The sequence below is a fragment of the Protopterus annectens genome, chromosome 13.part0 (genome assembly GCF_019279795.1).
Source record: "Protopterus annectens isolate FY-2018-M chromosome 13.part0, PAN1.0, whole genome shotgun sequence".
Lineage (NCBI taxonomy): Eukaryota > Metazoa > Chordata > Ceratodontiformes > Protopteridae > Protopterus > Protopterus annectens.
The window spans coordinates 232,131,318-232,137,317 of record NC_056747.1 but is presented as its reverse complement, the minus strand read 5'-3'; the positions used below and the strand labels follow the sequence as shown (position 1 = coordinate 232,137,317).

The following is a 6,000-nucleotide window of genomic DNA, read 5'->3' as shown; positions in this document are numbered from 1 at the left end:
TTTTATGCGGAAATGACCAAAAATATGAAGCAAAAATCTGGACAGCTGGGAGTTATGAATTTAGTAAGCCACTGCTGAGCAGTACCCTAGAAAAGGTCCGTTGCCTCACGTTACACCCTAAACAAAATATAAAATTATGAAAGTTGTCTGTTAATGCCCGGGTTGTGCCTTCCTGAAACTCGCCTGTTGTAATCAGTGTACTCTCCCATTAAACAAATTAAATACATGTGAATACGCACGGCACATTCCACGTTTTTTGCACTACTGCCACAGTTCCTTGAAATGTCGTCTCAACAGCGCTCACACGTAAGAGCAGGCAAATAAGGTCACTTATTGTGCAATAAACTCGCAACTTCACGGCTTGGTAATGAATGTATCTTACTGCTTCGTAGCGTGTCGACAAAGTTACTGCACTTAAAATCAGACACGCACGTAGTCAACCTTTTCACACACAATTCTAAACTGAATTCATATCACTCAATTGTTCAGACTTTTGCCTCATATTTTTAGTCTGTTCCTCATAAAATCTGTGGTTTTCTAGCAAAACTCCCGAGTATTGAAATCACTATACAGTGACATATATATATATATATATATATATATATATATATATATAAAAGCTTCAGACTTCGTTTACTTCAGAAAAGTGCAAGCACAAATTCTGTTCTTCGAGCAACTTTCTAACTACATGAGAGCAATATTTAAAATGTGTCCCTATTTTTTTTTTCTTGGGTGGGGGGGTCCTCCTATTATTTTAGGCCTTGTCCAGATTTCTTGTGCTAAGAAATTGAGAGGTATGCTGTAAGAGTTCTCTATAATGTCAAACTGGCACATATTTAATGTATGTTTCTCGTTTTCTTCAGAGAAAAATCATCACATATAAAATATATGAGGCAATTTACGCTACATACACTACACTGTTTATGCTAATAAAGAAGAAACTTTTTTGTTAAAAAACCCCCTCAACATCTATGCCCGATGTGAATTTACCCCTTTCCCGTTAACCCCGGCATAACAGGAAGTGACGTACAATTCGGAAATGGGGACTTGGTGCAAGACCAAGAGGGGGCGGGTTATATTAGAGGTGGAGCTTGTTGCTCCTCTTTGCTTTTTGTGTTGAAGGTTGTCTTTCTTTCTTTCTGGCCTGTTTATCGCAAACCAAGGGCAGGCTGCAGCTGTATTTTGAGGATTTGTCATTCAACCTAGCACTTGATTTGTACCTGCTTCAGTTTTGAATAGATCCTAAGGTAATTCTGGTGTCTCGAGTTGCCTGGCTGTAATTGTCAGCGATTAGGACTGTTTGGTAGGAGATTATCAACATCATTTCCAAGTTTGGATCTTGTCTAGTATGTTTGCTTTTTGTTTACAAAAGAACAGCAAAAACAAGTTATTGTTGGAGACTGACATTTAGAGGCGAACCTTATCGATGTATATGTTCCAGTCATTAAGCTGTCAATGTGCATTGCGTTAATCTGAACCTGTCACGAACAGGTAGAGTGTAACCAATTAGCTCTGGAATATTTCTTATGGTGCTGTGTTGTATTTCCTTGTTATTGTATAGGGGTATCATTTTGTATTGTGCAATGAAGGACCCTAATGTGTCTTAATATTGCATTCCACCTCTGCGCTGCGTTTTTTTTTTCAGTTTTATGAGGTGAATAAACTGAAGAGTAAGATGCAGTAAAGTGTGGCACTTTGGAATGTGGTACTTTGGTTTTATTACTTGTGGAACTTTTAGTTTAGTTAGCATCCCAAGAGACCCTTTGTGAGGGGAAGCACTTCACTGTGTAATAGGCTCTTGCTAGAGCTAGTTATTTTCCCTTACATTTAGAATGTATTTGATGTGACAGTGGTACCCCTTTATTTTTTGTCTTAAAATGCTGTTACTAAGACCTATCTTGTGTTTAGTAAAATAGCTACATACGCTGTGTGCCCAGGTAGGAAGGCTGATTCTTGGATGCTTTATTGCCATGAATTTGACACCAAGTTTTGCTCTTCCTTGGTTAGTCTTTATATTTATGTAATCTCAGGTGAAGTTTACAACTGAACTGTTTTACACTTCCCCCACATATAGTTGGATACCATGGGTGGTTTCTCTAAACTTGATTGCGACAGGCACGTGTTTGAGAATGAATATTTGTAGTGTCCCACTGTTAAAGAACCCCATCCACTAGTTATCATGGTAGTCTGTTGCCTTTGATCATTAAAGTGAGGCATGAAGTGTGCCTGCAACCAGGCAAGTTTAAAGCGAGAAATCGTTGTATCATGATATATAAGTGAAGCCATCCTTTCATTTAAACTAGAAGTAGGTAGTACCACTTGAAATATAATATTGGCATCTTGGGTTCGTGAGCATAGATGCCAGACTATGGTTTTGGTAAGGTTTATGGCTAGGGTTGCACAGGCCCTAGGGCCGATAGCCTAGTACCAACCTATGAGATTGAATTCAATGCATGTTGTGAAGGTGCACGTTAATGCTGTGAAAGAAGTTAATGAATCACAGTTACTCATCTATTTGGTACTTTTGCCCTCTTACTACTTGATCCATGTTGACAACTCATGAATTAACGAGAATGCGACAGGGAATTAGGTAACAAAAAGAAAGTAGATAAGGCTGCTGTATGAATAGTTAAAGATGGTAATAAAGGAACTGCGGCAGAGTGCAGTTTCATATTGGCTGATTGTTAGAAGCTGCACTTCCACACAATAAGGAGCTGTCCTAGGGTGTTAGTTGGCTTTGTGTTATAATTGTAGCTGTCTGGTATCCCTGATTTCACTTCAGACCAGACCATTGCTCCTTTACTCGTATTACAAATGGATTTTTATTGTCCTGGAAAATGCATATTAATACAAATCCTTGTATTTTATTTGTTTTGTTATCTAAGTGCATAATCCTTAGGATTAAAACATGTTCCTGATTTTGAGGTCTTTGTCCTTCATTGCATGGGTTCATAGGTAGTTATTAGATGTGTAATCTTGGAGACCTTTGAGGAGACTAGCCTAATTTCTCAATTTCCAGTGAACACTCTCTGGTTTAAGTGACTTGCTTAGAGTCATGTAATAAGCAAATGAAGGCTAAGGGAATCAAACCCCGGACTCCAGGAATTGGCTTATTAACAGGTCATATATGCTAACTACCAGACTAAAACTTTATCCTAATAGGATAACCGTTAGTTTCATAGGTGTTTACTAGACATGTAGTCTAGGAGACCACTGAAGAGCCTATACTGTCTAGATAAATGACTTGCTCTGGTTCACAGAGTAGGCAGTTGTCAAGTGGTGGCTGAGGTACTCAAACCCTAGACAAAAGGAAGATGCTTGTTAACAGTTTATAGGGTAAGTCTTCTGATTTTTGAGTGAAGAGTGAGAGCTTTGTTATTTGTTAGGGTTTGCCATCCAGTAAAAAAAAGAAGTATTTTAAGCAGACTTACAAAATTAGAATTAGTCATTGGACTTGGGCGAATGGCTTAGAAGTTATTTTTGTCATTGGGTTATATATTATGCACTGTTGGATAAATGGAGAAAATCTTGCTTTAAAATGTCTGTCAACATCTTCAGCGTTACCTATTAGACTAGTAAAGACTGTGACTATGGAATTTGGGCTTCACGGGTGTTGGGTCTCATGGTCATTATTTAGTTCCATAGTCTTACAATTTGTTATATTCTGCAATGATCGGAGGTGTTTTATGCAGAGGTACTGCTTTCTTTAAATGCACGACCACTGTTTTTTAAAGAATACATTGGCTACAGTTTAATCCTGTTTGCTGTAACAGTTTTCACATTTTAGGGATGCATTTTATTTTAATTTATTTTGCATAGCAATTGAATTTAACTCTGTTTCCATAAGCAGTAAGGTAAGATAGTGCATTATGGTGGGTAATAAATAACATGCTTTGTGATGTATGAGAGAGACTACAAAGTTGAGGCCATCATACATTCAAGAAATGAAGCTTTATGCTGCTGCAGTTTATCAAATGCCTTCTTACAGCTTATATGTATTTGTTTTAATATTTATTTCATTTTATCCTGCAATGTAATGACTTTAAAATGCTCTTTTTTTTTTTAACTTAAGCAGAAGTGCTTTTTTACCTTGCTTGCTTTTTGTTTGTGTGTCAGGTGATTGTAAAATAACTTAAGTTGAGATGATTACAAGTTGGGATACTCTATTTTTTTCTTTAATATTTAATATAATCTGCTTGCTCTTTCCATCTTGGGGCCATTGCCTAATTCTGAATTCTAATAGCTGAATAGGCATTACCGATACAAGCTGCAGATAGAAACAAGGATGGAAGTGTAAAGGTGATGCCGTGCACACATTTAGACCAGCTGCTGTACAGACGGGGACTAAAGGTGGAGTTGTCTATATTTACATCAAAAATAAGTAAACCTCAAGGCTGGTCAAGTAATGCACTTGAGCATCTTCACATTCAAATCACTTTGGGAAACTGCCATGCCATTTCCTTGCAAGCTGTAGGCCCCCCTCTAAGCCATGACATGTATTTGAACTTAGCACTCAACGTCCAACTTAATACCATATTCATCGGTGATTTTAATTACCCCACTGTTAACTGGGAATCCAATACAGCACTAAATGTGCAGGCACAGTGTTTCCTTTATTTTGTAAACACAAACTCCCTGGACCACATTGTCAGTATACCGACCAGGTGTGCAAACATACAGGATCTGGTCCTCACTAATATAGGAGAGTGCTGCACACCCCCTAGTGTCCTGCCTTCTCTGTTAAGGGCAGACCACAAAATGGTCTTCTGAAGTAAAAAAAATAAATCCTGGAACCACAGCTAACCTTGGAATGTTCATGAACTACTCAGACTAACTTCCTACAATTAAGTAATAACCTGGCAAAATTTCAAGCCCTCAAACTTTTAGAACACTGCTGGTGGAATCATAGCATCAGTAGGCCATGCAAAAGGAGGAGGAAAATCATGGCAAAAACTAGGAAGTGTACTACCCAGCAGGATAAGAGCGCTCAAATCAGACTAAACAAATAACTCGGTGACAGATAAAGTCTACCAAAGTTAAATTTTGAGATATATTTGGCCTCTCAGGCCAGGGACAACCATGAGGCATTCTTTAGCTATGTCTGCAACATCAAAGGCAACAAACCTTTGTGTGTGAAGCTCAGTGTTGATGGAGCCACCTACCCTGAGTCAGAAGATATAGCAAATCTAATGACTGACAAATTCATCTTGCAGTTTTACCCCTCTTTCCTCCTCAACCTTTCTTCAGGAAATGCCAACAAATATAACTCCCCCTAATATCACTAGGGAACAGGTCCTTAATGCTCTCTCTAATGCCAAGAATACTGCAGCAATGGGCCCAGGCAGTATTCCAGGATGCCTTTTACAAAGCTTGAAACATGACCTATCAGACCCTCTGGAATTGCTGTTTAGCTGTAGCCTCCAGTCTACCAGGGTCTTGGCTTCATCTATGGCTTTTTGGAAAGGGGTGTATTCTAAAAATATTCTTGAAGCTGCTACTTGGTCCTCTGCACATACTTTTACTAAGCACTATAAGCTTGATTCCTTCTCTGGTCCTAGCAAAACGTGATCTAGATATAATCTCCATGGGCCCCTACACCTTTCTCTTTCTTCCTCTCAAACATGGTTAGCAATGGTAATCTACCCATGTGGCTAAGGCTACTGCAGCAGTGATCTATATGAAGGACATAGTACAGTTGTGTAAGCTGAACTTGCCATAACAATAGATGTTCATATGATCACTTCTGCAGTAGTCGCTTCCTCTCTCCATCCTCCTTGGTTTTGGTGTGTTTTTATGCCAGGGTGTGGATATTTTTTAGTTTTTGTTATTCCCAACCTTGTCCTTTTGGGGCTCAGCCTCCATCTATCTGCTGGAAGGAAAGCTTTGTGTCCAAACATTTCTTTGGTCAGCTCATCTCAAGCTGTTTGCCAGTTTGGGTGTATGGAAGGTACACTGAAGCTTTGGAAACTGTCTGGCTGTTATATCCTTGGTAGGATGCTA

General features: G+C 38.8%; 1 protein-coding gene across 1 annotated transcript in view; it reads left to right on the top strand.

The window, feature by feature from the left end:
• Positions 1 to 1,111: 1,111 nt before the first annotated feature.
• LOC122787192 (NADPH--cytochrome P450 reductase) overlaps positions 1,112 to 6,000 on the top strand; it is a gene marked incomplete in the record, with an annotated part of 550,447 nt that continues 545,558 nt past the window's right edge. Inside the window, 1 exon segment of the mRNA XM_044053780.1 lies at positions 1,112 to 1,247.